Here is a 22,057-nt window from a genome sequence, read left to right as displayed (position 1 = left end):
AAGTAAAACTTACTGGGTTCTAAAGCGTAACAGTGGAAAACCCAAGCATTTTCTTTACCCGTCTTTCCCTGAGATTCAGTTTTGCACTTGGAAATTGCAGCTATACAGAAAAGCTTACAAATATTTGCAGATTCCAATACCTACAGAAAAAAAAGGGAAAATCTGAATCCCAAAAGTTAGAAATGGGCTGCTATGATTCTGTACTTGAGTAGAGACTGGAGTTTATAGCAGTTATCTGTAGTGAAATTGTGTTCTGTGCTGTTACAATGTGTTTTACCTCCCAGAAGCTTTCCTTGAGTAAGATGAAGATGAAGAGTAAGGGTGGTGAAGTTACTGGAGTAAGCTTGTTTGAAGGGGGTGGAAACGAACAAGAATGTAATTGCACCATATCTTTCTCAATTAGCATTTTTCTCCAGAAACAGGGGTGGGAGCATGGTTTGGTCTTAAAGTGTAGCTTGGAAACCAAACTACCTTGTGCTTTTGTGGAGTCTGGTATGGTGTTGGTATGGAGCTTCCACCAGAGCCAGTGCTTTCACGGGTGTGCTTCTGCTCTCTGCCTCATCTCCCTGAGCAGAAAGGCAATATGAGGTTGCTCTTTCCATTCTACAGGAACTCAGAATTAGAGATGGCTAACAAAGTATGTATATGCATATATATGGTGAATAAAATAGTTACATCAATGCAAATGCTTTTTTCCACAGCTGCTGGCCATACAAGACCATGTGGAGTTATGTATTTCAAGGTATCTTTTTCTCCTGAATTGGAATCAAGGAAATGGGACAATACTTTGCCTAAACTGTTCTTTGTAATGGAGGAAGATACATTTTGTGTTCATATTTGTGACTATTATTTTATCATCCAAGTTAATCTCAGATTGAAAAAAAAATATTTTTTCATTGTTTTGTTCAATTGATTGGACCAGAAAAAAAAAACCTGAAAGAATTAAAATAAATTAGAAGAGAAGAATCCAGACTTTAAAAAAAAAAAAAAACAAAACAAATAATGCAATGAAGCTGAACAGTTACAGATGAGGAGTTGTAGGATGAAGAATCCAGAAGCTCTAGAAGGAAATCTTGTGATCTCTAGTATTTTTTTCTCCCTTACCCTTGAAGAATGATAAATTTAAGTATTAAGTCTTTCCTCAGTCTTAGGTGTATGCTGTCATGGATACATCCAACAGATACACAGCAATCAGAGAATACCAGAGCCATGTTTGAAGGCTTGGTCTGCGTCTGTGTGGTGTGAGTGTTTTGATACTTTTTCACTTTGGTCCGTACTTCTGCAGCAAACCTGCTGCTCAAAGCCCTAGAGTAATGGCATCAAATAGCGCTTTCTGTAGGCATAATGACAAAAGGTAAAGCCTGCTTGTTCAGGAAATGGAGCTGGTCTTAGATCCTTTGGCTGTATCTCTACTAATAAATGAAATACGCTCAGGCATGTTTCCTGGACATTAAAACCACCAAAAAGCACAGAACTGCCTGCATCTCTGTTAGCAAACCCTTTGTTTCCTTTAGAGACTGCCTGTTGCAGATAGGTCATTGAAAATCACAACTCCTGAAGGGTACTGAGGAGGCAGGCTGGTGGAGCAGAGCATGAAGCATCCTAATGGTTTGATGTTATGGATGACCATGTGCCAGAGCTATTTAATTTACTGGAATAGATAAAATGGTAAAAATACAAGTCACCATCTCCCACAAATCTATGTTCTTTTGGAGCCTGGAAGGAACCCCATCTGTGTATTAGGCACATCACTTGCTACTCCTAATTACATTGTTTATTGTGCAGATGCCATGGTTTTGAGGATCGTATTTGCAAATAGAGAATGGATACACAAAGTAAATTTTAAAACCCCCAAGTTCTGTCTGTCTCCCAGTACTTTAATTTGCATGAGTGCAAGTAACACAGCTTTCTGCAGTACTAACTGGACTTCTATATAATGTAAGGAAGTCTGAATTTTTTAAATAGTATTGTTCACTTACCTCTCATGCCAAATTTTCAAAAGGATTAGTTTCCCTTACCTCCTTCCCAAGCTTTTCGTATTCTGCTATTTTTATAAAAAAAGAAAGTTTAATTTATCTCTAAAGAACATGGATAAAAAGTTCTAGGTGGTTTATTTTTCATAGTAATAATAATTTAAATAAGAAAACCAGCTTATTTTTGGTGAAGCTTACCAACAGCCAGCAGATTTACAGCAAGATGTTTCATCCAGACTTACAGAAAGATACAGCACATGCATGTAACAATAGCACTGGTAATTTACACAAGAGACAGTATAATGTGAGCATAACAGATATTTTAATTCAGGGAATTTTTTAGTGGTTTCTTTTGTGAATTTAATCCATTTCATTTGTATATAATCACAAATAGTTTTCAACAAAAGGTTAGTTATTGTAGCAGGAACTTGGGCAGCCTGATTCTCTTGGCCAATACACCCCCTCAGTTTCCCCCTACCAGAAGCAGCAGCTGTTTAGTGAGCACTTCCTTCTGATCATCATTAATTGGAATCACTGTTGTAGTTTCAGTTGATTGTCATTCAGTTTAAAGTACCAAGGGGGTTCTAGCTAGCCAATATCTTGGTCGGTTTCCCTCTAGCCTCTTTTACGTGTTGCATGCATAGCCTGTGTTCAGTTTATTCCTCTTTTTTGACTCTAGAGTCTTCCCCATCTTTTCCAAGCACGTGTAATGCATCCTCACGCTTCCAAGGTGGCATCTCCCTGCCTGTTGCTTAGCAAGAACTCACCCCCATGAAGCTCCTGCCCATGGCAGCTTCCCCAGGCATTTTAACAGAGGTGGCCCAAGGAGGGCTTGTTGCCAGGGTCCTACCTTAGGCTGCACCCTACAGCCCTCCTGTTTTTACCACTGAAGGGATGTGATAATCCTGGTGTGAAGGGGACGAGCCCCATGCTCCCCTGAGGGCCCTGCTTTTCCAGAAAGGGCTTCTTACTTAGAAAAGTTGGCTTTCTAATTGTATTCATACTAAAATGTGGCTTCACTTGCAATATGACTGAAAACAACTGTTAGGCAGCTATTCATTGAAAAACAGATGACTGAGTACCTTCCCTGTATGCTTTACTGTTGGGCAAAGATGACTGTTGGAGTTTTTAATGAAACTGTAGGTGTGTGATTAAATTGTAAGCAATTAAGAGCATGACGAGGCACAATTTCTTCTAAGTATAGTGTTACACCTTGCTAATTTTCATTTTATAGCATTGGCAGATGTGTCGTACTGTATGAAGGAAAAAATCATCATGCTTTTTGGTGTGTCTCAAAATATTTTTAAATACATACACAACAGCCATCATAATTTGAAAAATATTTAGAGGAAGCCTGCTTTTACTTAGTAAAGAAATGCTATTAGCCATTTTGGCAAAGTTAGTATGGTGTAATAGGATATCATTGTGTTGGAAGCACTGAGAAGGAAAGTTTCCTAAACAGGAAGCCCTGTACTTGTATTTTGAGGGTGTTTTACCTATTTCTTTTAAGCCAATTTATAATTGCGAGTTTACAGAAAGTATCATCATTGTCTTTCAAAAAGTTCACAGATACACAATCATTTATATTCTGCAGATGTGAAAACTAAGGCACAGAAAAGTTATAAAAATACTAAAACCTAATGCAGGATCTCTGGCAGAAATGAAGTGCAAAAGAAAACAATGCTGATTTGAAGCTATTGCATCATCTTCATAGATTAAAGTTTGTATTTCAGGGATGTCAAATTTAGAGTTATTTTTTACTTATTTACAAATACAAGGTGTTTCCAATAGCAACATATAAGAGTGCCATTATGTAAGAGTATAAGCATCATTTACGTTGCGTGGGTGTCCAGTAGGAAGGAACTGTATCTCTAAGTTTGCAATTCTGAATTAAAAAAAAAAAAAAAAACAACCAAAAAAAAAAGCCTCTGAAATTTGTTTAGAGGGATCTGGAAAACAGTGTAACATAGCTCCAGGAGAGCCTGAGAAAATACTTAATTGCTTTTGACCCTATTCAAAGCCTTTCATGCCAATAACGTCCTTGGGTTGCCTTTTATTTTTGGTGTCAATGTTTCAGATGACAGAACCGCACAATAGATACTAGAAACCTCTGCTGCCTGTTTTTGTCCATGAAGGGAAAAACTGAGAAAGACGATCAGCTGTGGAAGAGGTCTATTTCCCTCTTCAACCTTTTGCATTTAACCTTCTTAGAATACTAAAGCTTTGCTGGAGAATTTCAGTCTGGTTTAAAGAAGAAACCTTCTAGTCAGAAAGCAGGTTTTAGTCTTTCTTGAAAATACTTGTAAGTGAATCTTTTTGGTCATATGTGATGCATTTTTTTAGTTTTCTTTCAAAGGCTGATTGGTAGTAAAGGTAAGGAACTGCAATGACTGAGCCCACCTTGTCAACCTTGATAGTAGTTCTTTTTGGGGATCATGCCACAAATCTCAGGAGATCTTTAAACTGTGAGTTATATTCCATGGTGTTTACTACATATGGAAAAAATCTAGGCTTCTAGTGGTTCTAGAAACCTCTAAGAAGTGGTAGAAGTTTGTGTCTTTTGTTTTAGGAGGGTGGTGGTGTAGTGTGGGATAGGGAGAGATTATTCTCTTACTTAGATCAGTTAATACAGCTGGGAAGATGCTGACAGACTTTTCTACATGCAATTCCTTCATCAGGTCTGTCTGTGTAGAGAAACAACACATTTCTTGGGCCGGTTTCCTAAGGAAAGCCTCTGCAGTAACTAGACATACTTCTAAAACGCATGGTAATATGAACATTGACAGTAGGCAAAAGTTGAAGAAGAGCCTTACAAAAATGGTTTTCTTCACTTTACTTGGATGTGAAAAGGTTCTAGATTAATCTAATAATTAGAAAACGGGGGAATAAAGTGTCAAGTTGGTATTAATACATTTTTTTTAAAGAAAAAAAGATAAAGGAAATAGATTTTGCTATGAAATGAACCTGCATTAAAATGAGATCTGCTCATATTTAAGTATGTGCAAGACCCTATCATCATGTTGGTTATCTGGTCTCCTTATTTCAAAATTAACATGCTCTAAGTTCACAAATTAACTAGGTTCATTTTAGGGAAAATACAGGAATTTCATTTTATAGAGAAAAGGGTAGGGTAAAGACAAACATCTTATTAAAAATTATTTACCTGGTATTGTATGTTCACTTCGTAATTCCTACAACCTATTCCTTTTCACCTAAACTGTTTCTTATAATTAACAGTTACTGAGTTCTTTATGAAATTTAGAATGGCGGGTATTCACTTGCTGTTATTTCACTTTCCTGGGTGGAACAGGGCAGAAGTTGAGTACATTCAGGATTTCCTTAAGTGTTATTTTAGGGAAGGTGTGTAGCATGACTTTATCCTTCCATAGAATAAATATGACATAGACAGCATTCATGCAGGACCTATTTGAAGAACAGTTGCACCCTTTTAACATAAATTCATTAGCTGGATAACTTACCTGAAAGGAATACTACTTAATGGAGATTAATGGTCAAAGCAGTGTCAAATAACTGTTGGGTTAATACTGCCCAATGTTTCTGAAATACATTCTTTGAGATGGATGTTTCTACTGTTATATTAAAGGGGGAAAAGCTACTAGTCAGGCTATTTTCAGTTACAATGTAGGTGAAAAACTTGAAATAAAGAGGCTGCTCTTTGAAAAGCTTGGTTCTTAATAATCTTTTTTTACCTCCAATTAGTATAAACAAAATAATAACTTTTGAGGTTTTATCCCAGTTTTTCACTAGGGTCACCAAGATAGTGATTCTTTCAGGTAGAAACAGTCATTGTCTTGAGAGACATAGAACGATAAATTTGGATAATAGAGGTCAAATTTATACTTATGTGTCATTCAAAATTAATACCTAGGTATTGCTGCAAAATATGAACTGTTACCTACAGCTTTATTGAAATGTCTGCCCAGAATGCTGCTCCTGCCGAAGTCAGTGGTAATTTTAATTTGAAAGTTCTTCGAAAAAGAATGCGTCAACAAGCAGTTATGTTTTAATTTTCAGATATGTTTAGTACTTGCTAATTGTATTAAAGTGCATTGGACACAGAGGTGCTCAGAACTCTTGAAAAATGGAGTAACTAGAGGTGATACATCCTACGATGCAAATAATAATCGTCAATTCTTTAAGACAGTCAAATCCCATTGTCTTATTTCCGTAGGTGTACACACTGAAATCCTGAAGCAGTTGGAACCAAGTCATCTTACCTTCCTTTCCTGAAATGGACAGTACACATAAATAGAGAAGCCCAGATACTTTGTGCTAGTGTTCATCTTGTTACTGCAAGTGATAATGACTAGGTATTGCTACGCACTTTTGTATAATGCTTCCAATCGTCAAATTTGCTACTTAAAATGTTTCATATTGTGAACGTGCAGTTGAAAGATATTTAAAACTTTGCAGTAAGGATGGTTCATGAGAACTGTGTTTGTGCTGAGGAATTCTCCCTGTGTTTGGGATCTGACTGTACAAATACTCCTCTGAGAAGAACATACAGTAGAATTGTTATTACTAATATTTGGCAGTGATTTTATTTCTAGTTTTTAGATATGGGGCTCACTGTATCAGAAGCTTTCTGGGTCAAATCTGTATTAATCAGGTTTGAAACCTGTTATATGAAAAGTTTGATTTTGGCCTTCTGCCTGATTCTTTGGTTCAGATGGATTGTATATTGGGTGCAGTGGGTTTTTAGTACAAGGTCAAGTGTTTTGTACCTCTTCATGGAGTGACACAAAAATGTGTAATAGTAAGGAATTAAGTATTTTTCCATAGTTTTCTTCAATATTTGCTTAATTAATCTGAGCGTGTAATATATTTGCGTAAGGTATCTTGTATTCTACTCCTAGAACAAATGAAATTCAGCACATTTCAAGAGCTTTCTGAAGTACTTCTTTAACTTCTGGTCTTGTACTTCATCCCATCATCCAGATTTGTGCAGCAAATAATTTAATTTTAAATTCATTATACATTTTTCATACTAAAATGAGTTCTAAGACTTCTATTTACCTATGGATGGTTAGTATTTGGCGGGAGTTAAAATGTTTCAGGTTTCATTTCTTATACCTCAGCATTCCCACACATTTTTGTTTCATTGTATGCTCTCAATGCTTTCACATACTGATGCATATGACAGTCCCTGAGCATGGAATAAGCTATCTTTCTTCAGTTACCTTGTCATCTGTAGTCTGATCTATACCAAACAGAACCTTAAATTACATATAATATTCAGAATATTAAATTTGGAATGCTAAATGTGATTTTCTTCTCTCTCCATCAAACTACCCAGTGGTACCTCAGTCATTCAAAACCAGTAATTCTTAGCTTGTTATTAAATCTCAAGTGCTGTCTAAATTTTGCATGAGTTACCTACCCTTTGCTTATATCATGATTCATTGAAAAGAGTTCTAGCAACATGTGTGAGCATCTGTGGCAAAAATGTTGGCCTACTTTTCCAAGTTTGCTTAACAAAAGAGAGCTGTTCATACAGTTATATCTCCCCCATCTCCCACCCCTCACTTAATTTTCAGTGTAAATGTCATCATAACCTCCCACAGCAGTTTTCCAGAACAGACATGTTCTGCTCAGCCTGCCTAGTTTCAGAAGCTGTTTCTGTTAAATATCAATCACTTCAATGCTCTTACCCTTTTCTGTGCTCTATATACTTCTGAAGATTCAGGTACAGTTTGGGCTCAGAAGACCAAATGTTTTACAACCAAAAGATGTTAAAAATATTGCCTTACGAATTTGCCACAATGACAATCTTCTGTCTTTCCTCTTGTTCTTCATGACAACCAGTGACTGCATTTATGCTAAGATTTCTTCACCACTAATGGAATACACATGGTTTTATCAGTGTGCTTTAATTATTCCCCTCACAAGCAAAACAACCTGAATTAGTAGAAGCATTGTTTTGCTGGTGTAAACTCTGTGTATATGAGGAAAACCAGCTGGTATAGTTAGGCTGTGCATGGCAGAAACCTCTTCACAAACCAAATCCACGTGCTAGCAGGCTTTCAAATTAATTCCTTTAAACTAATCCTTTTACACTAAGAATGCCCTGTTAACTTTGCTGAAACTGCTTGAATGCTTGTGACGTGTAAAGTGCGTTAAGAGAGGAGAGCTCGATTTGAATTCAGTGTGAAGTTTGCCAATGATCTTGGTAAGGTAAGGACATCATTTCAGCTGTTTGTGGGGTCAAAGTCTTGGTTTTCATGAAGTGGAAATGGCATTATACATTCTTTAATGACACAATTAGAGTTATAAATCAAACCCATGCTCCATTACTACTTCAGTTTCCCCGATGGGTATCACAGCTTTTCCTGTTGTTATTGTCACCTGAAGGAGATAGAAGGATCTTGTATGAAATGACACAAACAGAAAGCTATTAGGAGTACTGATATGGATAAATCAATAATCTCATGTTTCTTATTGTGTCTCTCTTTTGATACCCACAGTATATAACGTGTCGCAAAGGCAGAAGATGCCTAGAATAGCTGTGCAGCACGGAGGGTTTCGCTGTAACTTGCTCAAATGAATCAAAAGGTCATTTCAGATCATTAATACAGCCTTAAGCGTATGTTGTCAAGGTGGCCTGAAGATGCTTTATTGACTCTATACACTTTGTTTTCATGTTGCTTTGGGCTCAAGTTTTATATTGTTTTCCTAGATAGTGCTACCCATCGTATTTTAGGATCATATTCATTGATTCAGGACTTGTCTGAGGTCCCTTTGGTCAGAGCTTTCTTGGTATTACATGTCTGAACTGTGCAGCACAGTGAGTCCTGAGATTTTTGGGTGACTTTTCCTGACTGAGCAGACTGTTAGCTTCTAGCTGCTACTGCAGCATCTCTCTGATACCAGTTAAATTGATGTAGGTTATAAATTACTGTATTGAAAAAGGTTTTGGTAATGAAACGTGAGAGTGTGGGCAAGTTGTACTGTGGTCCGAGTGACCATGTGGGCGCATCAGACCTGGCAGCGTGGCTGTGACTCCAGGCTTGGCAACAGGCTGTGAAAACAACCGCTGGGCAAGGGGCATGCGCTGCCACCCTGCCTAGGAACCCTCACTTCTGCAGCACAGGTCGAGGTACATAAAAAGGACAAGCCACTTCAAGGAAGAGTTAAGAGAAAGGAGGTTTCAGTGCAGCCAAGGTGGTCACCGGTACCTAGAAGAACACCGTTGCTGGTAAAAATCAGAACTAGGGTTGACTGCTCAGAATTGAGCTGAAGGTAAATGTGACCACAGCAAAGCTTCTGCCAGTTTCTGAACTGCTCTTATGTATTATTTTTCTACCTCCTAATTCTCTCATTTGTTGATTTTTAGTAATTTTTCTAGTAATTGGTACTTTCTAGTAATTTTATCAGATGGTGAAAATGGATTATTTTGACAGCATATATACGCCTGCAAAATACATCTTCGAAATCCTGCTGTTGGTCAGGGCTTTGAGGCATTTTTTTGTAGGAAAAATGAGCATGTGATTTCAGTTCCTGCAACAACTTCAGTCTCGCAGGGGAAACTTAACACTGAAAGAAAATCCAAAATTGAAGGCAGGCTTTAGAAACACTTGCCAGCACCCTTTCTGATAATGTTGGAACACACTTTTGTGTAAATTTTTTTTCACCTAATTAATTGAGAAATAACGAGCCTCGCGTTGGAAATGTGATTTCAAAAATCACAGTACATCAATTGGCACATTCAGCTCCCGGGCTGCAAAAATCCTCCCGTTCCTTTTGACAAGGAGCGCGCCACATGTCCGCCAAGCGTGCAGCGTGTTCATATATATATATATATATATATACACACATACACGTAATGTGAAGCGCCTATCACCGCACCGATAAGGCTCCTTGGAGCCGCTCGTGACGGTACACCCGTGCCCGCGCACTGGGGCTGTTCCCGCCGGCGCAGCGCGGACGCGGGTGGCGGCGGGGGCTCCGCTGGGCACCTCCTGCACCCGCCGCGCCGCCACCCGCTGCCCGAGCGGGCTGTGCAGACCCAGGCCCCCGCTCCGCCCGCCGCAGCCGACAGCGACCCGCGCCTCCGCTCCGCGTCACGGTGGCTGCGGGGCGCTGGCCGGGGCTGCTCTGCGGGCCAGGGTCGCGCCGCCGGTGCCGGTGGGGATGGCGCCGCCCGGGCCGCGCCGCTGCACGGTGAGTTACGGCTGCGCCGGGGACTCCCGCACGCGGGGCGGGGCGGGGCGGGGGCGGGGCGCGGGGGGGATTCCCCCGCCGCTCCGCGCGGAACGTTCGGGATTGTTCCGTGACGTCACGGCAGGGGGGCGCCCGCGGGGGCGGGGTCGCACCGTCGGTGGCGGCAGGGAGGCCCCGCCCCAGGCGGCTTCGGGGTCGCGCGGCGCCTCTCGCGAGGCTTGCGCGCGCAGGCCGTTGAGGCTCGGAGTGGCGCCATTTTGAGAGCGAGGCGAGTTTGGGGAAAGTGTGTGTGTGTGCGCGCGCGCGCACCCGCGCGGGAGGGGGGGGGAGGGGGGTTTGCCTGTGAGCGTGCGGCGCTCTCGCGCCCGTGGCTCCCACGGTTCGCGGGGGGGCGGCCGCCGCCTCTGGTCCCGGGGCGCCTCCCACCTCGCCGCCGGGGGCGGTCCGGGGCCGCCGCGGCAGGACGCGCGGGCGGCGGGGCCGGGGCGGGCGCTGGCGAGCAAGGCGCCGGGCCGACCCGCTCCCGCTGCCGCGCGGCCGGGCCCGCCCTCTGGGGGGCGGGGGAGCCGCCCCCGGGCTCACGGCAGGGCGGGCGGGGGCGGCGCAGCTCCCCGGGCAGGGGGGTCCGCTCCTGGCGCGGCCTGGCGGAGCCCCCCTCCGGGTGCCGGCGGCGGCCGCCGGTCTGCCCGCCCCTCGGCAGGCGGCCGGAGCCAAGGCTTCCCGGGGGGCGCGGGGGCTTTCCCGGCGCTCGCTCCGCGCCTCCTCCCGGCGTCCCCGGCCCCGCTGAGCGCCGCCCGCCGGGGTGCGCGCTGCAGAGCTGCCCGCCTTTCCCTGTAAAGCGAGAAATGCCGCTTCCCGTGCCCGTCCCCGCCTGCCCGCCCCGCGGGGTGCGCGGCAGCAGAGCGGCCCCGCCGGCGGCAGCCGCCCGGTGCACACGCCGCTGCGCTCCCCGCCCTGTGAGCCAGGGCTTGGCCGCGGCTCCTGGTGGCGGCTGCTGCTTCAGACCCAGGTTTCTGTGTTTGTCTATCGCCAGCGCAGGTTTCGGGAGGGAGAAGCTGATTGTCTGGTTCTCTTCACCGTAGGCAGTCTGGATTGCAGAGAGAGACCTGGATCTTTGCAGCCTTCTGCTCCGGCTGCTAGGGAGGGAGAAAGCTGGAAACCGACCTGCAGCTGCTGCTTGTGGAAGGGGAGGCACACCCGACGCCGTTCTGGGGTTGTTTGCCCAAGTCCTTCGTCCTGAAAAGACTCTGAAACAATCAGTCGGCATCTGAGAAGTGAATGGAAAGTTTGAAGTCGTGAGGGTTTTTTTCTTTCTAGCAGTACCAGGCTCCTCGCTCTTGGACGCTTTTGTCCACATGGCATGGATACGTGCTAAATTTATCAAGTCCTGACTACTTCAGCTGCCAAAATAAAGTGCTTTCTCACTTTTAGATACTGTTTTTCTTCTAGGAATCATTCCGTCTGAATTGCAGGCATAGCCAGCTTTGTTGTCTGGCTCCAGGTTAAATGCAGCCTGAGTCACAGTGTCGGCATCGCTGAAAAGTTTCATGGCAGATATTTTCCCCCTTGTCTTATTTTTTAGATTTTCTGACATAGCTTTCTGCCATTTTGCAATGAGACCTAATTTCTAAATGAAGAATCTAATAGACGTTCGTTTATCATTTTTTATTTTATTTAGTTTTATATCATTTTAAATTTATATCATTTAGTTACTATTTTTGTTGAAAAATGTTGTTGCCGATAAGCAGCATGGAGGTATCCAGATAGCTGTTGTTTACGGATGCCTCTGTTAGCTGAAGCAAGGGGGTGTTCCACAGTTCAGATGTGAAATTTTTTTTTTTGGCTTCATGGTTTGTGGTGTGACAACTGTATTTATTTCACCCGGATCTCCTGGACCTGATGCTGCTTATAGTGATACATACATGGAATAGCCAAGAGAAGAAGCTGTCAGAGGAAAAAAAAGCTTTTTAAGACAGAGAATTTTCAAATTTTGGAAATAGCCTTGTGGATTCTGTAGACAAGGATGGGTAGCTGATTTCTGTGAGGCCAAGTCTGTGTCAGACAGCTACGAATGTAGTATCAACGAGAACTCGGGATACTCCCTCAAGGACAACAAACTGGAAAAGTACAAGTCACACGGTATTGACACCTTGTGCAGTCCTCTTGGATTAGGTAAGTGGTGTAGTGTTAATAAATCAATTTACACTTGCATAAACATTTTATCAGTAAAATGGTTAAACAAGTAATGTTTACTGCCTACAGGTTGTTGGCTCTTTTGAGAATGTTGAAATAGGCTTTCAGAATCTAATTTATACTTGCTGTTTTTAATAATTAATGGAATAATTCTTTAAGAATTTGAAGAATACATGTACAAGGAGAAGTGTATAGGTAGAAGTATGGGGTTTTTTTTGTGAGATTAAAAAATGGGTACATCTAGACTGAATCCGTAGGTAACTTAGGCTTCATGTTAATATTGTAATCTCAACAGTGAGCTATTACACTTGAGCAGGTCTGCTGGATGGCTTGCACGTCTCAGTCTTTCCATTTGTATGGTGCTTTTGCATCATGAAGGTACCAATAATGTAGGGTTGTTGTTGTTGTTATTATAATTACTGCTATTATTTACTTCCTTCCACTATTCCTTGTTACTTATGGAAGCCAGATATTTTTTACCAAAAATTACTTCACTGCCCATGCAAACTAGCTTTTCAGTGTGTTAATATCGTAAGGTTGGATTCAGAGTAATTTCCTGTTCTGTAATGGCAGTGAGTGAATCTGGACTGCAAGTATAACATTACAAAAATCTTCCACCTTTTGGGAAGGATTCGAACCAAAACCCAGTGGTGAACTAACTGATTTTACATGTTATTTTTAGATGTGTTTCTGTCCCCTTCCTCTTGTAGTGATTAAATATCTCTGAAGATAGATATAATTTAAATGTTGAAATTCATATGTTTGCAATACTTTTTTGTAGGTTTGCATTTAGCTGTATTGCCACTGCCTCAAAGAAGATGAAGACGGACAGAACAACTTAATTCAAAAGTCAGTGGTAATTTTACTTTCATTCCCCCCGCCATCTCCTTGATTTTTTCATATCTTTACATAATTAAAGTATTACTGGGTAGACTTTAAACTGAGTGTCTGGTAAAGGTGACACATTTATCTTAGCCACCACCTTTTAAAAAAAAATTTCCAAGCTTCTGGAATACTGAAGTAGTAGTGATCTAACAAAAAAAAAAAGTTTGCTCTTAAGGGTAATGCAGAGATGTTTCAGAAGGTGGCCTATTTTAAAGCCTTGTGGAAAAAGTAAAGTTAACCAGGTGAAACTATATAAAAATTGCTACTGTGGTTTCCCCCCCCCCCCCCCGTAGCTTGGTATTTTGACAATAAATGCAAGACTTGTGTCTAAGAAAGTTATTTTCAGTTGTCAGGCTTACTGAAGTAATTCAGTTCTGTGTGTTGTCTTGCCAACATCTAAAAGCTGATCTAACTTCAGTGTTTTGCTTTCTCTGGATGGCCTTGCTGTTTTGTTATTTTAACTTCCATTTCAATTTTGTTGTTTTAAAAACATGGAAGCTGTGGAGCATGAGTAGCAGGCTGTTTCTGTGATCTCTTGTGGCTGTGGCTTGTGGCTCTTCTACACCAAGTCGCAGTGTGTCTTGGGGATTGAATGAATTGAGCCACATGTGAAGCAACCAAACCAACAGAGAAGAATGATCTTCCTCATTTCTTTTGTTGGATTAATCTGTGTTTCATTTGAAAGCGTTTGGTAAATGGGAAGAGTTCAGGTGTGAGTGGCCATTTCATTTGGTTTCTGTCTATTTTGTGGTCATAAACAATAGTAATGCAAGTATTTGCTACTTAACTTCATAGAAAAAGGATGCGACACTTTTTGCCAAGCTATTAACTTTCAGTGCTGTGAGATACTTGGACCTCATGATAAGAGGCTCTCACTGAAATCAAGAAACTGTATCCACCACTTAGCATTTCGGATTACATCTTTATCTGGACTGTTTCACTTTTGGATGCTTTGAAGAGTTTGCTTTTTATCTTCATTAAATAACTCTGTCTTCTCTCTCTGTTGCCTGGTGGGGTTTGCTCTTGGGAAGTTTTTCTTATTTGTGTGCACGTGTATTTGACAAGGATCATTTAGGTGTGTTTCACAGCTGTGCCCTTGTAACCTAGGCAAAATCCATGCTTGGGTGAGGCCCATGGAGGAGAAAATGCCAAGCATGCTGGTCCACTTTAATTCCTTCTTTAGGTTTTCATTTGTATAGTGCTGACAGTCTGTTAAGTGGTTTGCAGACAACTATGAAGATAAGGTCCTTGCCCCCAAGAGCTTACACTTTAAGCCTGGATGTAAGCATAGCTTTTCTACTGGAATAACTGTCAGCAGCTTGGCTCTTTTACTGATGTGTTTATTCTGGTAGAATCCTAAAATGGGTACATTTGTTTTGAGAAATTCTCATGAATAATGTAGGCTGATCTGCTGTGTGAAAAAACTGTTGATGGAAGCCCTTAAGAGTAAGCAGAGTTTAAACTTGCAGCAAAGCTTAAGCGGAATTACATCTGTAAAATGATACAGGGAAATTGTGTAGCTGTTTAGCTTTGTTAGGTACTTCACAAATCAATGTACTTTATGGTTTTTTTTCTTCTTCTGTTCTAATGAGATTCTTCTGTTTAAAACGAGTGGCTAAAACAGTGTGAAAGTGATAGTTCATCAGTAACTTCTGGGGAAGTTGTTTTTCTTTATTTTTTACCACTAGGAATTAATTCTGTCCTGCGAGGAGAACCATTTGCAGACTTTATTATAAATGAACTTGAATCAGACTTGGTATGCTTTTTGTTTTGCTTTTTATTATTGTGTATATTTGAGCAGTGGTATGATGCAGTAACTGATGATAATGCACTATGTGGTGCTATCAACTCTTCCACAACCATTTCCTTTCGTATTTTGGGTAATGTAAACAGAGAAACAGCTGAAAAACACGAATGGTTTTTCTGCTTTATGTGCTCAGGATATGTCAAATCTGCTACCTCTTTCAACTACTTCTTCAGATCCTTGTGAGGATTCCAAAGTGCAGAATTCCTGGTGATTTTGTTAAATAACGTATGCTGAATGGGGTGGTGATGTTATTGCGCTAACACTTTAGCTTTTGCACTTTTGAACCTTGCAAAGGGCAAGTGATTAGTGTTTGTCTACCTTTCCACTAATTGGTAATGCAAGTGTGTAGGGTTTCAAGCAGAAGGAACCTGGTTGTAGTTTAGCTCCAAATACGAAGTTTCTCTGTATTACAGAGCAGTGGTTTTTTTCATTTATGTTTTGATGCAGTGCAAGATGGAAAGTCTTATTTTCATAAAAGTGATGATTAAGTTATTCAAAGCTCTTATTAACTTTGGCTGTTTTTAAATAATTTCCTAAAAGATGTTTAGATTGTTGTGGCAGTATTTGATTCACAGAAGTGATGGAAACCCTGTTGCTTGTGAACCATAACTATATAGAAAAAAGGGACCCTTTGTTAAAGAGCAGTGTTTGGGATGTTTAAAACACTAGTGTGTCCCTGAAGTTTGCCGACGTTCTAGATCCTTATGCAAAACGAAGTGTTCTTCAGTTGATTCATCTTCACGTGAGCCTCAGGTTCCTTAAGCAGAAATGAAGGCGGGTTTTCCTTTTTCTGGTGTTTTTTTGCTAAGTCACTGTAAAGCTAGGTTTCAGGGCTATGGCTGTTTTAGAGAATGTGTTGGCTTTAATTAGCTAAAAAATGTACTGTTACAGTTCGACTTCATACACTTTTCATACCTAGGTATGTTGTAAAACTTTTAGAAGTGTTCAGATTTGGTAGAGGACCTAACCTCCCTGCTTCCTAAGTGTTCTGCAGGGAGCCTTAGTTATCATACTTCTTTTTAAAAGATGAAGCAAGAAGGTTAGTTTAAAAAAGTCTATAGATATTTTCTATTCTTCTTCCTTATTGTCCAGTGCTAGAATACTCATCAAAACAGTTCTATATGGGATGGTGGGAACAGGGAGACTAAAACCAGAGACTTGACTTACTCTGCAGTAGAACAGTTGGGAAAGAGGAGGCTTCAGCTGAATTGTTCAGAACTTGTTTAATCTACTGAACCAGTGCAAAGAAGACCTTTAAAGTTTCAGCTGTCTTTCCTTTTGCTGGAGCTGTGAGTCTTTGACAATACATTTTAGAGAACCTACAGAGAACTACCATACCGAAACTTAACCTTGTTACTTGTAAGTTAAATGTCCATAAACAGTCTTTCTTCTACATTGAAGTGTGGCAGGGGTGGGGGTCAACATGCACACTTCTCTTCAAAGTGTTAAAAGGTTGTAGATATTTAAGCTTATTCTGTTGTTGTGGCTGTGCATTTAGATGGAGAGGAAAGAAAGGAAATAAATGATCTTTAGTTCAAATAGTTGTCATGCTTTTGCAGCAATTTGTGGTCAGCAGAAATGCTTCTATTTTCAACAACTCTGTAAAGCCTGTGTTAGGGTTTGAATATTTTTGTTTTATTAATACGCACATTTTGGATAGCAACGTAAATTGGAAATTAGCTTATTTTGCTTTGTTCAAACTAAATGAATCACAGAGCAAGGAAGATCTCTAAAAATCTGTGTCTTTAAAAGGAGAATGAAAATTCAGATGTATAGTTTTAATCAAGTGTTACACATAGCAACTTCAAATTAGCACTACTGTAGTCAAGACATAGCAGGGAAGAATCTGTTACCACAAGATTATTTTTTTTTTCAAAGAAAATATGTTTTGTGACAGAAGGAAAAACTTATAAAGGAGTGGGTTATTTTAAAGGCTTGCTTAGTTTGAGAAAAATCGTGATTGTGTCAGTTTACAAAGAAGAGAGACTGTTCAGTCTGATGGCTACAACCTGTGCATATAGGTTTTTTTCCTAATTCAAAGGAAAACTTCGTAGGCTTTTGTCTGGCTGATGCTAAATAGGCAAAACAAATACTTGAGGTTGGTCCAAGATGGGAAAATGGATGGGTCAATTTGTTCTGTAGTTCAGTTATTCCAGAGTTGTTCTGTTTTAGGGAGAACTTTGCCTCCTCCTGCTGCTTCTTCAGGAAGTGAAACCCCTGACCTTGGTAAATAGCTTTTTCTTCTTGTCCTCATGAAATGCAGTAGAGTTGGCATTTGGCATATCTCTGAAACTCAACATTCAGTTTTAATTCCCTCCTAGAAAATTGTGTGCCTCCTTTCCCTTCTTGTTAGTCACTCTTTTCTGTGATAGTCATACAGATTTGCTTATTGGACCCCTCTGAAATTCATATATATGCTTCGTTTATCTTCCTGACTTAAAAAGGATTTGGTAGACTTGACTGTAGCTCATTACCAAGGAAGCAAAGCAGCAGCAAACCTGAGACACTGAATAATACATAGTCTTTTATTTTTTCTACTGTGATAACAACACTAGTGTATATTTTAATTCTGATAACTTAAAACGTTCTCTCACCCTGTTTATAAATATTATACTGAAAATTAGATGGACAAAGTGAGGGTGGGTTGTCAAAACAGTTCTAGCTGAGGTGTGGAGTTAAGGTTCTCACATGTAGTTCAAGGTGTGCTGTACTTCTGTAGTAATTGTGAGACATTAGGTAACAGATCATAGGTATGTGCCACTTAGATATGCGTACATATAATTTTAGACGTTCCTGAGAACTGTGAATGTATGTATATCCATGCACTTTTAACATTTATTCTGTTCATGAGTGTGTCTATGCAAATCAGTAGCCTGAATTTCTAAACTGGTCTTCAGGGAGCATTTGAATTCATACCTCCCTTCTAACTTCGGAAATTCATGGCTTGAAGCTTCCTTCCCCCCGTGCCACCAGCCCCATGTTAAGAACTTTGCTATTCCACTCGCAAGCCTCCAGTATTTCTAGCTCTTTGAGCTTATATTGCCTTTTATTTTGTCTTCTAGTGATCTCTGAAATACCTGTTGTCACAGAAACTGCTTCCTGTAAAATAATACAGATTGCCCACAGAGCATGAGAAGTATAGATGCTGAAAATGCAGAACTATTTTTCCTTGTCTCTAGCTTCTGATGAGATGGGTTTAGCTGTCCGAGGTTTTTTTTTTCTTAGTTTTTTAGCATTATTTTAAATTTTTCTTTTCCCCTATATAATTTTGGTCAGCTCCATTTAAATTGGGTGTATTTATTAGTATGCTAAATCCATAAGATAGCCAAAAGCATACAGTCTTCTAGTAAATTAAAGTTTTAGATTGAAGGTGGCTTGGCTATTTTACTTTTATACTAACCAGCCTTTTCCTTATAGTGATGTCACCATTTTTATCTGTTTCTTAATGCTAGGACATCAAAAAGCAAAGCTGTTTTAATTTATTCTGGTAGTTCAGACAAATGGTGTTGCCAAATGTATCTTGCTAACAGTAATGAAACCTGTTCTTAAATATTGGAGACAACTTTCTGGACTAGGGAAGTACTTTTGTTTTGTACAATTGAGACCTCCCTGAAGTTACATCTCTTCAGTACCAGTGGGACTTCTTTCCTCTGCCAGCTAAATACTGGTTAGACAAGTTAAACAACATGCCCTTAAAACTGGGTGGGGAACGGTCTCTGATCTCATGTCCTTGTCATCTTAAAATTCTGCTGTGCCTTTTTTCTCCACTGTGGGTGGAGAAAGGATCAGGCTGGGGAACACTTAAGTAAGATAAATGTAAATCTGTGGGGCTTTACAGGATGCTCCCATGAGTGCAGAGGGAGCCAGCTGGTGTCATTGCAAGGCCGTTCCTTATTATCTTTGAGAAATCTTACAGTTATTGGGTTCTTGAGTACTAGAAGAGAGCAAGCGTCAATGCTATCATCAGGAAGGGTAAGGAAGATCCAGGGAACTACAGGCTGCTCAGCCTCACTTCAGTCCATGGGAAGATGGTACAGCAACTCATCCTGGGAATGGTTTCCAGGTAAATGAAGGACGGGAAGGTGAGTGGGAACAGTCAGAATAGCTTTATGAAGGGAAAGTCATGCTTAACCAAGCTAATAGCCCTCTACAATGAAGTGACTAGCTTGGTAGATGAATAGTGTGTCATGGACGATGTTCATCTTGGCTTCAGTAAGGCTTTTGACATTGTCTTCCGTGATATCCTCGTAGAGAAGCTGACAAAATGTGTGAAGTGAATGATAAGGTGTATCAAACATCAGCTGAATAGCCAGGCCCAGCTTATCAGGGTTGTGATCAGTGACACAAAGGCCATTTGCAGGAAGCAGTTACTGTTGTACACTAGGGTTCAGCACTGGAGCCCATACTATTTAACATCTCCATTAAACACCTGGGCAATGGGACAGAGTTCACCCTCAGCAAGTTTGTGGATGATACAAAAGGGGAAGGAGTGGCTGATACACTAGATGTTTGTGCTGCAACTCAGAGGTACCACGACAGGCTGGAGAACTGGACAGAGGATCCTCATGAAGTTCAGCAGCGTGAAAGTGTGAAGTCCTGCCTCTGAGGAGGAGTAGCTGCGTATGCCAGTACGTGCTGTGGGCTGACTAGCTGGTAAGCAGCTCTGCAGAGAAGGGCCTAGGGGTCCTGTTGGACCACAAGCCAACTATGAGCCAGCAATAATACATCCTCATAACAAATAAGGCCAACGTCTCCCTGAGCTATGTCAGGAAGAGTGTTGCTAGCAGGTTGAGGGGAGCTCATCTTTCTTTTCTATTCAGCCCTGGTGAGGCCACATGTGGAGTTCTGTGTCCTGTTACAGGCTGCCTGCGGCAAGAAAAATAGGAACTTAGTGGAGTGAGTTCAGCAAAGATGCTTAAGGGACTGGAGCATCTTTCCTATGGATAGAGGCTGATGCTGGTTTTGGTCTTCTAAGGAAGAACGAATTGGTCCTCAGTCTTTCAGAACACACTCTGGATGTTATATTTTATTTTTTAAGAAAGTGCATTCCAGATTTAAAGTTAATAGAACATCAAACTAACTTTTCTCATGTAAAATTGTGTGAAGGTAGAAATGATGAGGGAGACCACCTTCGTTAATGCTTTTGGTGGGAGGACAAACAGCCAGTATCCCCTCAGAAGGATGTTACCAAGTAGCAATGCTTTGTTACAAGGTGATGCTTAAAGTTCCATGACCTTGTCTGTGATACCTTGAAGAATTGTGTTGTTGAGGCATTCCTGCTATAATGTAAAATTCGTGTGGACGTGGGAAAACAGGAGGTAGTTACCTGTTTTTACACTTGATTCTTACGAGCTGCAAAATGTTTATAGTGTTTATGGTTAAGTGTAATAAAAATGTGATACTAAATGCATTTCCTCTAGTTACAGCTACTTAAACCAAATAATGAAAATAGTCTCAAAAAATCACTGCAGTTAAGTGCAAATGCATATTACTTTATATGCCATCGTCCTTTCGGGATTCTGCACTTTAATAATCAGGCTCATTTTTTTACTTATTTGACTGGTTTATAGAGAACAAAACATGGAACTAAAACTCAGAATGCTTTGATTACATCTGCTTGCTCTGCTGTCTGCCCTTGCGATATCACAGAAGATCATTTCTTCTGCCCCCTATCTGCAGGCTCTCATATCCACTTACGCAGCCAGTGCAGAGATTCCCTTGAGATGAATTCTCATGGGTGTCACTTTTTCCAACTCCTGAAGAGCATTATGCGCTTCCAGAGGTGCTGTATGGCTGTTCTTAGTGTTGTAGTAGAAATTCCTGTAGTTACTTAGTGTAAATAGAGTAATTGGGGGGGGGGGGGGGGGGGGGGGGGGGGGGAGCGGTTTTGAATGCTGGAAAGATCTGATGAATGGAAGTGAAGCTAGAAGAAATTCTGGGATAAAGGATCACTTTCGTAAGGAAGCAGGAGTGATCAATTAAATTATTTTTTTTTGTGTAACCAGTTTATTTGAGACCTCAGTAGCTTTTGTTTTCTTGATATTTTTAAGGCCAGGATGAAGACATTTGTAAAGAAAATTACTGTTGTTCCACTATGTTAGCAGGAGCAGTGTAGGAGGCGTATGAATTTCTGGTGTATGAAGGAGGTCAGGTTAGATCCTAAAGTGTCCCAGTGTTTGAGCTGGACATTTGTGGGGGTTTTTTTTAAACTGTAAAGCTTTGTCAGGTCTTAACTGTTTCCTGTATTTTATAGATGCCAGGCATGCGGGGAGGGGGAAAGAGTCTAGGTCTGTCTTCTTGCCTTATCCTTTTGCTCTGTAACTTTTGGCAGCACAACTGCTTGCTGGTTTAGTGCTGCAGCTAAGTGAATTGATAAATGCACCCGATTCTGTAGTGACTCTACAGTTACTTTGTCTGTAATGAGTCTGGTATGTGACTACACTGTATTCCCATTTTTTTAGTGTGCTACACAGACATATAAGCTGGGCTAACAGATGCTTGCCAGGGTTCTGCACTATGCTTAGCCTGTAATGTGCTCATGCTTCAGTAGTGGTTAGGAACTACTGCCATGTATTTCCAGTCGGCCTGTTGGGTGAAATAATTCAGGAGTGAAGGAGGGTTAAATCCATAACTGATGTACTTGTGCTGATGGGAATCCCCAGTTCAGGAATTTAGGACAAATGGTATAAGAATGAGAAAGCATCATCATCCCCCTTGCCCCTTCTGGTGAACGTAGGCAAGGGAAAAGTATTTTTTTTTAGAATTATTTTTACTGCAAGAAATTACCCAAATTTAATTAAAATGTGAGAAACTGTTTGCTAAACATGAGATGTATTCTGTAAACTTATTTTGGGTAGTTTGTTCAACCAGATCTCCTTGATCTATGTATTTTATGCCCCTGTTTTATGTGTCAATAGCACAGAGGTTTTTACAAACAAGCTTTGCAAGCAAAACTTCAATGTTAGTCATTTTGGCTGTTCCATATTTTGTCCCAGTAATAGTGTATTCAAAGTTGCAG

The 22,057-nt window shown here is 40.8% G+C and overlaps 1 protein-coding gene across 3 annotated transcripts in view; it reads left to right on the top strand.

The window, feature by feature from the left end:
- Nucleotides 1-11,834: 11,834 nt before the first annotated feature.
- Nucleotides 11,835-22,057, top strand: part of GPBP1 (GC-rich promoter binding protein 1) — a 33,387-nt gene continuing 23,164 nt past the window's right edge. The window contains exons 1-3 of one of the 3 annotated variants that reach the window (XM_040579920.1): nt 11,835-12,326; nt 13,129-13,196; nt 17,025-17,027. The gene's annotated coding sequence lies outside the window, so the exon portion shown is untranslated. Of the gene's footprint in view, nt 12,327-13,128; nt 13,197-17,024; nt 17,028-18,426; nt 19,693-22,057 lie in introns of those variants that run through there. The other 2 variants (XM_040579919.1, XM_040579922.1) reach the window with 2 other exon arrangements.

The sequence above is a fragment of the Falco naumanni genome, chromosome Z (assembly GCF_017639655.2).
Source record: "Falco naumanni isolate bFalNau1 chromosome Z, bFalNau1.pat, whole genome shotgun sequence".
In the NCBI taxonomy this organism is placed as follows: Eukaryota; Metazoa; Chordata; class Aves; order Falconiformes; family Falconidae; genus Falco; species Falco naumanni.
The sequence above is the reverse complement of the archived record's forward strand: the minus strand, read 5'-3'. Positions and strand labels throughout refer to the sequence as shown.